The 11,355-nt window shown below is 36.1% G+C and overlaps 1 non-coding gene across 1 annotated transcript; it reads right to left on the bottom strand.

The window, feature by feature from the left end:
• Window positions 1–11,019: 11,019 nt before the first annotated feature.
• LOC116528472 lies at window positions 11,020–11,120 on the bottom strand. The gene has a single exon (XR_004259047.1). It is a non-coding gene; the product is annotated as a small nucleolar RNA U13 (small nucleolar RNA).
• Window positions 11,121–11,355: the final 235 nt, after the last annotated feature.

Below are 11,355 nucleotides of genomic sequence, written 5' to 3'. Positions count from 1 at the left end.
AACTTGAAAGCTTTCCCCGGAAGACAAAAACTAGAGATCAGAAACTCAATCTCCAATTTTAAAAGGATAGGAATTTCAAGTCAGAAACTGTTACAATTAGAATTAAAGTTCTTTTATTTATGGGATGACAAAAGAATAGTCTGAGTAATTTTGCAGACTCAAAAAATGTAATAACCATATACCCTTTTTAGGAAAAAAAATGGTTCAAATGTAAATTTTTAATGGCAAAGATAATCATTAAAGTAAAAATATCAGGAATAAAAATGTGAATGTACAACTTTCTTACAGGTCTTCATCTTTACCATCAATCTAAAGCTAAAAATTCTAGAGGAAGATTCTAGAGCTTGGGGGCAATGCTTGGCTGTGTAGTGTCTTACTTAGTTTTCCTCTTCTGTTTTATTCTCAGTACTGAGATGTGTTTTCTGGAACCACATTCTTCATTCCATTAATTGGTTGGAATCTCTTGCCATTTCTTTGAGTAAAAGTTATAATCATCCTACTGGTAATATTCCGTTAAGTAGCTGTATATCAATAATGGCTTAGCTCTTTATACCTTTAGGTATTGGTCAATGGAATTACAAAGAAAAAATGTACAATAACCATTTTAATTGCCAAGTAATTTGTAAAATTATTTTTTAACTTTTTTATTTAAAAAATAAAATAAGGGATTTGAATCATTGATCACTCTATTTCTCTTTTTAATTAGAAAGAAACCAACAAATAATATTTTCCATATTGTATTCCATTGAGGACCAAAGAATGTGTTAAGTAAGCTCAATATATTAAAATGTTCATTTTGAGCTGGGTATTTTGTATGAGTTTAGTTTTTTATGAATTTTGTATTATTAAAACTATCTCTCATAGCATGTATTACTTTTATAATTTGAAAAAATTAACATTTAAAAATGAATATATGCAATATTCTGAATGCCATATAAGATATCATACTTACATAAAAATATATGCCCTGGAGGAATTAACTAAAAGAGTTACCAAAGGCTAAAGCTGGAACAATTTGAGCAACAAAATAATATAGTATTGGATAATAAATTAAAGTAGAAAATAAATATCCACAAGTCCACACTGATATAAACAGATAATTGAATAAATTAATAAACAGAGGAAAAGAGACAAATTCTCCATGTAGAAAAATTCCAAATAATTGAGGTAGACAGTACTCATTCCTTAGGCATGGGCTATGCATGGTGACTTCCTTGCAAAGAGATGAGGGTTGATGGGGGTGGGGGAGAAGTAACTTTACAGTGAAAGAACTAAACAAACATTATCACATCTAGGTGATTGAGGTCAACATCAAAGTCATTAAGCATGTTGATAGTATGAACTCTAGATGTGATGTGGTGAGAATGGCACTTTACCTTTGTGATTATCCTTCTCAGACCCATAAACCCAGTATAATGAAGAGAAAACATCAGACAAATTCCAGCTGAGAGACATTCTATAAAATACCTGACATGTAGTCCTCAAAACTGCCAAAGTCATTAAAAACAAGGAAACTGTCATAACCAAGAAGAGCCTTAGAAGACATAACAACAAAATGTAATCCAGTATCCAGATTTGGGGTCCTGGAACAGAATAAGACAGATGCTCCCTATTCCTGAGACAATCTCTAGATCTTATTAATATTTAAATTCATGTTGATGCTGGGTGCAGGATGTTGCTGTGAGTAGTGTTCCTGGTGCCAAGAATTTGGGAGCACAATAACAGGGGAGAAGTTTGTGTCTACTCTGAAAAATTTAAATGTAATACCATACTATATATTTTATATTTTTAAGTATATAGAAGTATAACATTATATGGTACATTAATAAAATATGTTCTCATCACAAAGGTGTAATAAATATCAGCAGTTAGTCATACTTGTTTCAAATTTTAATAAAAGAAAAAAATTAAAAATATTTTCCCAGAAATAAAAACACATAAAACACACAAAAACTTCCGTTCTAAGAATTTATCCTTGTGCCTTGAGTCAAATAGGAAGTTAAGATTTACAGCCTCAGGAAAATTAAAATGACAATTACAATGTCAAAACTCTAAGAAATAGGAACTTATTTTTAAAATTGTATACTTTAGAGAAAGGAAAAATATCACAAGCAGTTCCTCTTAGAGTATTAGGAAATCATTTCCTTGAAAAAAATACGGAAAGACTAAAACACAATGTTGGCTCTACCTTTCCTGGAAAAACAATAGAGGTGCAAACACACATACACACACAGACACACACAGACACGCCCTCTGTCTTTCTCTCTCTAATTTGCTCCAGTGTTTTTTTCTTCCTGGAACTTCCAAAATCATCAAGAGGTCATGTCTATTTTATTTCTAGTTCATTTGGCTCTTAGTGTTTAAACAACTATCACCTTATCATTTGTTATGACATTTCTTGATTTAGACAGCTAAATGGTTTATTACATAATTCTATAATGCTGTTGGATCTCATTACTAATCATTTTATAATTTCATGTCTTATCTCTTCAACTGGGTTATAAATTATTTAATAAGAGCTTGAATATTATTACAACTTTAGAGTCTCAGAGTTCACTGATTTAAGAAATTGTGCACATTATAAATAATGAATCAATATATATTGCTTATGTGAACTGGTATTTTAATGTATATGATCAATGGGTTCTTTTTAAACTTCCTGTATTAACTCAGAGCAAATGTTTTCTATTCTTGAGACCATCTCTAAATCCTAAAAGTCCATCTCAAGTCCATACTTCCATATGAAGTCTTCTAAGTCCCTCCAAAACCACAAACATTGACATTTTTAATCTGTATAGTTCATTTATAAGTTTATCAGATACTTTTGGGGAATAAATCTTATATTTTAGTTTACCTAGTGCATTGTAACTTATATTTTCACATTTGTATGTTTTGTAACTGTATTGTTAGCAATTTGACAGCAGAAATATCACATTCTAAAGGCAGAGGCCTGGCTCGGAACCATGGTTCAGTCACTGATTGGTTATAGGACCTCAATAAGATGACTGGTAGGTGCTCCCTACATGTTTGTGGGATACATGAATACGTAATTTAAACCATCTGAGTCTCAGTTTCTTCATTTATTAGAGGAATATTATGAAGACCAAAAGACATACTGTGTTAAATATAATTATCTATAATATAAAATGTTTATGCAAGACATACTACAGGCATTTGCCTCCCTCTAATTTTTCAGACTTAGTGTTTTCTTTGTTAGAATTTCCAAGATGCTTTCCTTTTCATCTTTGAAAGAAAATAAAGTAAATTCATCCTTTGTTCCTTCCCTCATTGTACCCCATTTATTGCCTTCACAACATTTACCCTAATGCATGCTTTTTGGTGTTCTCAGGACTTTACTGTTCATGTGCTTCTCTAAACATCCAACCACACTGTGTGTTGTTCACCTCTATGACCCATGTGCATCCATCTTGGCCAGAGCCTGCCAACCCACTTGGACCTTCTTCTCAGGCTTATCACATTCAGGCTGATTAAATGTAGGCTGCACTCCAGGGTCACTTGTGTGAGCCACCCTCAGGATAAGAGGAAGCAATATCTGCTGCCCGCCCAACCCTGTGGTGAGATACCGAGAATGAATTATCATTTCCTAGGAGGTCGTGTTGGAGGATCCCTGGCAGGGACTTATAGGAAATTCCCCACCAAGGCCTAGAATTGCATTTGCTCCTGAGAGGTCTATTAACTCTTCCAGAACAAATGGACTCATTCCTCAAGGACCTTCTTTAGCAGGAGTTTTCTAATATTCGATTGTATAAAAATATTTGAGTACGTAAAAACCACCAAAGGAATTTGTTTAAAAATTTATGTTTCCCAGGTCCTACCTTTAGGAAGGCTAATTTGGGAGGGGTACTACACAGGAATCTGCATTTAACAATCACACCTCTTTCCCCTGCCCTTTATATTGATGCAGATGGTCCTCTGGCCCCAGTTCAGGAAGGCTTGTCAGACTACCAATAATTCTTTTCTCCACATTAGCAAGCACCTTCCTTGGCAGGGTCAAGTCAGTCCCAAAGCCACATATAATACTAATTGAGTTGATAAGATATCTTTACTGCTTGATTGGTTGCTTTGGCAACATTAATTCTAGCAGAACCAGAAGCAATCAACAGACTTAGCCATTCAGAATTTCAACAGTTTAAAAGATAGACTCATGACTACCTAAAAATCGTTTCCAGTTCTAGTTGATTTCCGGTATGTGTTCAGGAATAAAGCATCAAGACATACATGGACTAGCTGACAGATCTGAAGGCTCTGGGGACCATGGGAAGAATGTTGTCTTCAGGTGCCTAAATCAATGTTCTCACAATGTTGTGAGAAGTTGGGCTAGTTGGCGGGGCATTCATCTGTGCAGCACCAGAAATGCATTCATCCCAGCAGATTGCACCCTGATCTACACCGAAGTCTCACTGTGTTCAGTTCAATGATTTGTCTCACAAACACTACTGTGATTACTATGGCATCAGTTTATAGCCAAAACAAATTTAAGTAATGATCAGAATTTGGTCAAGCCTTTGAAATTGAGAATACTATTTTACTCTCTAAGTGATTTCAAATCGTCCTTGTCCTTTCCTCATTCTATCTCCTGGTCTTTGCTGATGGAATTCCATTCTCTAAAATGTCTTTCTGCTGCTTTACCTAGTGAATTCCTACTTATTTTTAAAATCAAGCAATTCCTCAGGAAACCCTCCTTAATTTCCACGCAGAGCTAATTCTCCATGGCTCTTGTGGTTCTGCGTGCCTTGGGAGTGAGGCACTGGCTGTCCTGTTGTTCCTTTCTTTTTAAGAATGTTTATATGGCAAGTAGCTTTAGAAGATAGATGTAATATCTCCCTCTAAAGGAAATAGCAGATTTGCTTACTGAGTGGTATAAAAGACACAGGCTTCCTAAGCTCAGGGGCCCTCAGCTGTGAAACAAATCTACTGTTTGTTCAGCGTCTATCTAAAGCACTCTTGTGGGAATGGTTGGGAAAAAGGAACTGAAGCAAAAAGGATACTTATGTTTATGTCATGAGTAATGAAGTTCTTTGTCTTTGATGCTAGAGTCTTGTGTCTTTTACTAGCTTCTATGAAATCGAAGCTAGGTAGATTAATTTGTTAGCCTGCTAAGAAAATAAAATCCCAGATCCTTCAAGCTCTTGATAAGTGCTCCCTCTGTAGACTGCTTTTATGATAGTATTATTCATCTTATTTGATGAATATTTGAAATAGTTAATATTGTGAGATTCTCAAGGGAAGAGGCTGTTTTATTCATCTTTGCTCTTCCAGCATCTAGTACATGATGAGCTCTCTCATTATGTAATAGAAGGGCTCTGGGCCCTGCTCAGTGGCTCAGCCTTTAATCCCAGCACTTTGGGAGGCTGAGGCGGGCAGATCACTAGTGGCCAGGAGTTTCAGACCAGCCTGCCCAACATGGCAAGACCCCATCTCTACTAAAATTATAACAATTAGTTGGGCATGGTGGTGGGTGCCTGTAGTCCCAGCTACTTGGGAGGCTTAGGCAGGAGAATGGCTTGAACCCAGGAGGTGGAGGTTGCAGTGAGCTAAGATTGTGCCACTGCACACCAGCCTGGTGACAGAGTGAGACTCCATCTCAAAAAAAGTGGGAGAAGATGAAGCCTTCTGTCTAAGAACAGGGGAAGCATCATAAGGCTTTTTTTCAAAGTTTAAAGTGACATACTAGTGAATGAGAAAACTATCTGTTAGTGGTAGAAAGGGTTCATAGTTATAAATTTAAAAATTTATAACTAGAGGAATTTGATTCACCTCAACTAACCAATGAATTGTGTTGAATTAAATTCAATTATTATTTGCAATTCCTCCCTCTAAATGCACTTGTTGGAAGTAAACATCTTAGAATAGAGAAGATTAGGAAGAATGAAAATGAGAGTGAAGTTCTGAAAAAATCAGGAGCACTTTAAAGACACATATTTAGGGCTGGGAGAAAGGTCCTTCAGAGAACAAGAAATGGATTGGTCAGGGGGCATTATTACATTATTACCTCCAGCCAGCTAATGTTCAGTTAGGGGCTCCCTGCTAATATTTTTCACCTAATTTTTACCCTTACTTATTTCCTAATGGTTATCAGCAAACTCCCATGCCTTTTCTGATTCATTACCATAAACAACAAGAACATATATAGACCCAGCATCAGAATCGGTACTTACCCCAACACACATCCATAATGAACACTGATAACCTATCTTTGCATTCTTTTCTGCTAAAGCAGGAATCAGTTTATCAACCTGGTTCTCCAGCTACCCATACTCATCAAGAGGAGTTGATATAGGCACTAAATCAATATGCCATTCCAGATAAATCTTGCAGGATAATTTTGTGGAATGTGATATGCATACATGATAAACCTATCCAGAAAGTTATCTCTGAACTAATGATAAACCTAGGCACCAGGCCCAGAAGAAATGCAAAAAGTGCTTTTCAGAATGAAGAATGAAACTCCTGTGGAGGTGAGCACAATCTTCCATAAAAAGCAGAGAAACCCTTGACCACGGCAGCTCCATAGCTCTTTAGCTCACGGTTGTCCTTTGCCCCCTCAACTGCTTTTTCTCACAGAGATAGGAGAAGAGATGTGAGGCAGGAGGAGTTACTGTCCTGCCTGTTTACCATGTAACTAAGCCATAGTCCTTGGAACCCAACCATTTCTTCTCTCTTAAGGGTCCTTTCCCCAGCGTAGAACCTATGTCCCTAAGCTGCCACCAATACTCCCAGCACAGCCCTGGCCCTGTGATTACCATCCCTCACTGTGTGCCCCTCAAGTTTCCCTGCAACACTGGTACTTGACCTGTTACAGGCTTACAGAATCTAAGTCAGGCTCTCTGTGCCTTCAGTAAGGCTAATATGATTTAATCCATCCATGGTACTATACTTTTGTCATAGGACCTCACTCTTATCAGAGGTTACCAGAGTATTTTAGCAACAGTCTTCCAAATGAAAGGCCAGCAACTTTGTTGTCTGCTTAAAAGAATGAGTCTTTGGGGACAGTTCAGTATAAGCAGAATTATCTCTGGATTGTATAGAAGGCTCACTGAGAGAGGAGGAATAGTGGAACACTGCATTTAAGAACTGTGGCTCTCCATCAGGTGGACTGTGTTTAAATCCTAGATTTGCCACTTATTAACTGTGTGGACTTTAGCAAGCCATTTGGTTTCTATAAGGTCAAAATGAAAATTACAGCGAATGGAGTCCTTCATTATATGTGGCATACTGCTTGGTACATAGTAAGCACTCAAAAATATTAACTTGTCTCATTATATTTATTACTACTTACATCACATCTCATTTCACATCACAGAAATAACAACATATCTGATAGTATAACCTATCCAGAATGGATCCTGTTCAGGAAGTCTCCTTCTTGACATTTTTACTGTTTGCTAGAAGCCAGAGATCTTGTCATTTTCTTTGTCCTTTTTTTCCCATGGAATATGCATAGAATAATTTTTTAGTAGGTCTTACAAAAATTATGGATGATGGATTTGAGCTTTTTCTATATTGTTGGTTGACCCAATGTTTTCTTTGAACTACTTGGGAAATCATGCAGATACCAAGACTTGAAGATTTAAAATTTGCATCTTAAAGTTTTACTTGATCTGCTCAGACAGCTATGGTTCCAGATAAATGACTTCAGACCAGGAAGGTATTTTTCTTTTATGACAGAGCTACCATCTCAGTATCTGAATTTGCAATCCTAATAGCTTTTGCCTCTTTTTCTTCATTTTATTTTAGGAGTGACCTTTTTATTTGTAAATTATCCGTGTAAAAGAAATACATGTTCACTGTAAGAAAGCTGAAACAATTAAAACATACATAAAGTAAAAACAAAAGTTCACTCTACTCAACAATGATTCAATTTCTCCTGTATTTCCCTCTGGCAAATATTTGAAATCACATATAGAAGTGTCAGCATGACTAAACATCAATTTACTTTTGCAAGATAATGGGGTAATATTCTAGATATTGTGGTAGGCGCTGCCAGTTGCCCACTCAATATCTATTGTCCTTTCTTAACTAACAGAAACTTCCATTTTGTTCAAAGCAGCCATGTTCCCAACTCAAAAACTGCTTTTCCTAACCTTACTTATAGCTAGGGATGGTCTTGTTACACAGGTATAGCTAATGAGATGGGAGTTGAAATCTGCTGAATATTTCTAAAAGTTTTGCCCTCCTGATTAGGTGCCATCTCTGCCTCTTCATTTTTCCTTCTCCCTCCTGCCTGAAAGGAAAATGAAAGACCAGAGATGAAACTTGTGACCACTGAGTGATGACCAAAGCTTTGTGTTAAGGATCACAGAGAAGAAATATAGGAAGGAGTTGGGTTCCTGGTGAAATTTGTGGTGCTTTACACTAAGTTCTCCCTGGGTATCTGTCCTTTGATTCCTTGTTATAGAAGAAAAGTAAATTTTATTATGTTATAGTAGGGCCATAATTGGGCTACAGCTATGCAGAGATATTGATCCTTTCAGCCCTCTGAGTTGAAATGTAAGAGAGGATGAGAGGGCCTGGGCAGAGATGTCCTTTATTGACTGCTTCAGTCTACAAGTAGCCCTCCCCTCACATATTTTATAAAAATATAATTGTGTATGAGTATCATGATGTAAAAAAGAAATGAAGGTTGGGCGCAGTGGCTCACACCTGTAATCCCAGCACTTTGGGAGGCCGAGGCAGCCTCACCTGAGGTCAGGAGTTCAAGATCAGCCTCACCCATATGATGAAACCTTCTTTCTACAAAATATAGAAAAATTAGCCAGGTGTGGTGGCATGTACCTGTAATCCCAGCTACTTGGGAGGTTGAGACAGGAGAATTGCTTGAACCCAGGAGACAGAAGTTGCAGTGAGCCGATATTGCACCATTGCACTGCAGCCTGGGCAACAAGAGTGAAACTCTGTGGAAAGAAAGAAAGAAAGAGAGAGAGGGAGAGGGAGAGGGACAGGGAGAGAGAGAAAGAAAGAAGGAAGGAGAGAAAGAGAGAGAAAGAAGGAAAGAAGAAAGAAAGAGAAAGGGAGAGAGAAAGGAAAGAAAGAGAAAGAGAGATAGAAAGAAGGAAGGAAGGAAAGAAGGAAAGAAGAAAAGAAAGAGAAAGAGAGAAAGAAAGGAAGAAAGGGGGGAGGAAGGGAGGGAATTAAACCTCCATGTGTAGATTTCTTATTATATTTGAATCAATCCAACTTGATAAAGCTGTTGGTCTTCATTTTCCTTTTTGCACTGCAGAGTATCTTAACTATCTATTCATTCATATATATAGCATTTTCTTTATATATCAATACAATATTCTGTGCCATGGATTTACTATGGCATGGCATTCTCTACATGATAGTTGTTCATTTTCTTTCACTCTCTCTGTCTTTTCTCCACATTTCAGCAATACTGCACGGAGTATTTCTGTGAGTATTGTGCACTTTTATAATTTTCCCTTCATAAAAATGTTCACAAAAGTGGAATTGCTTGGTGAAGAATATGTATCATTTAAGTGTTTAACTGCTCACAGATTCTGACATAATCAAATTGTCTTTCAAACTGTGATACCAAAGTACATTTCTACCAATGTAAACCTGCTTCTTTTCCCAACACTAGTCTTTATGGGTTGCAATCCATCTTTTTATTCATTATCAACCTTATTTTTTCTGTTTTGCCTTCTTTGTTCTGAAGGTTGAAAGCAGAGAAAAAATAGAGATTGATATATCCAAAATCTTCATCCCATCATATGACTGTAATATGAGAAAAACACTAGAGTAAAATTCATCATGAAGCAGTATCTCCTAAAGAGCTTATGTGGCACTAAAGTTTTCAGGGGAAACTTGGGAAAATGTATTTCATATTTCTGGGAAATATTACCAAATGTAGTTTATTGCCAACACCATTTGGTGTTGCAGAGAATATGAGAAATGGGCCCTTTCTTACAATACTGTGGCTTACATCAATTCGTGTTACATTTCAGAGTAATATAGCAATGAGAATTAAACATTTAGAAGTGTGTCCACTTTCTATTTCAATATTTTTAAAAAGCTCTAATAGTCATAAAACCAAATATTTATTTACAAGGATGTTTACTATAGCATTACTCACAATAGAAAAAAATCTGAAAATAAAATTTGAAACTATCAATAAGTACTGTATTAAATAGTTTATTTGATACCCATACATTTGATGCCTATAGTATTATTTAGCAATTTTAAAAGCCAAGTTTAAATGACAATTTTTAAGGAAGAAAATATTTCTGAAATATTGTTGAGACAAGAAAGATACAAAAGAATATATATGTGTGTGTGTATATATATATATATATATATATATATATATATATATATATATAATATTATACCTTTTAGTGGTATATATGGAAGATATTTACACCAAAATATTCCCCAGGAGTATACGAGATGTGATATGGCTTGCATCTATGGCTCTGCCCAAATCTCTTGTCAAATTTTAATCTCCAACATTGGAGGTGGGGTCTGGTGGAGGTGATTGGATCATGGGGGCAGGTTCTCATCAATGATTTAGCACCATCTCCCTTAGTGCTGTTCTTGTGAAAGAGTTCTCATGAAATCTAATTTTGTAAGTGTGTATGTAGCACCTCCCCACCTCTCTCTCATTCCTGCTCTGGTCATGTAATATGGGCCTGCTTCTCCTTTGCATTCCTCCATTATTGTAAGTTTCCTAAGGCCTCCCTAGAAGCCAAGCTGATGCCAGCATCATGCTGGTTGTACAGTCTGCAGAACTGTGAGCCAATAAGCCTGTATACTTACAAATTACCCAGTCTCAGGTATTTCTTTATAGCAATGCAAGACTAGACTAATACAAGATGGTTGAGATACTGAATGAAATTTTATTGACTTTCCTCATTTTTAGTAAAGTTTTTATACTTTAAACAATTATTCTTTATGCAATCAGAAAAAGAATATATTAACAAAATAGTGAAAAACTTAAAAATATTAATGTTCTTCCTCTAGCTTTCCTAGGAAAGATGGTATGGCCTTATATTTTCACATCACACAGGTAACATGCCACAGTCATAACAGTTTTTGAGGGAAGCACATCTCACACATAAGCCTAAAAACCCAGTGACCCTTATGAAATACAAAAGAATCAATGTGGCCTTTTGAGAAATATAAGTAAGTTCGAGAAAAAGCTGAAAGCCTAATAAATAAGTACTAAAGTCATTCTAATGAAAAAAGAGATTCAACATGGTAAAAATGTCTACAAATTGAATGCAAATTCAATCAATTTCAAACAAGTTTGTGTGCATGTGTGTGAGTGAGTGTCTACATGTAGAAGTTAACAAGATCTCTCTATAGTTTACACCAGAAATGCAAAAATCCAAG

This window comes from Sapajus apella, unplaced genomic scaffold (assembly GCF_009761245.1).
Source record: "Sapajus apella isolate SASKATOON/1434 unplaced genomic scaffold, GSC_monkey_1.0 scaffold58, whole genome shotgun sequence".
NCBI classification, from domain to species: Eukaryota; Metazoa; Chordata; class Mammalia; order Primates; family Cebidae; genus Sapajus; species Sapajus apella.
Note: the sequence above shows the minus strand (reverse complement) of the source record. Positions and strands in the feature narration are given on the sequence as shown.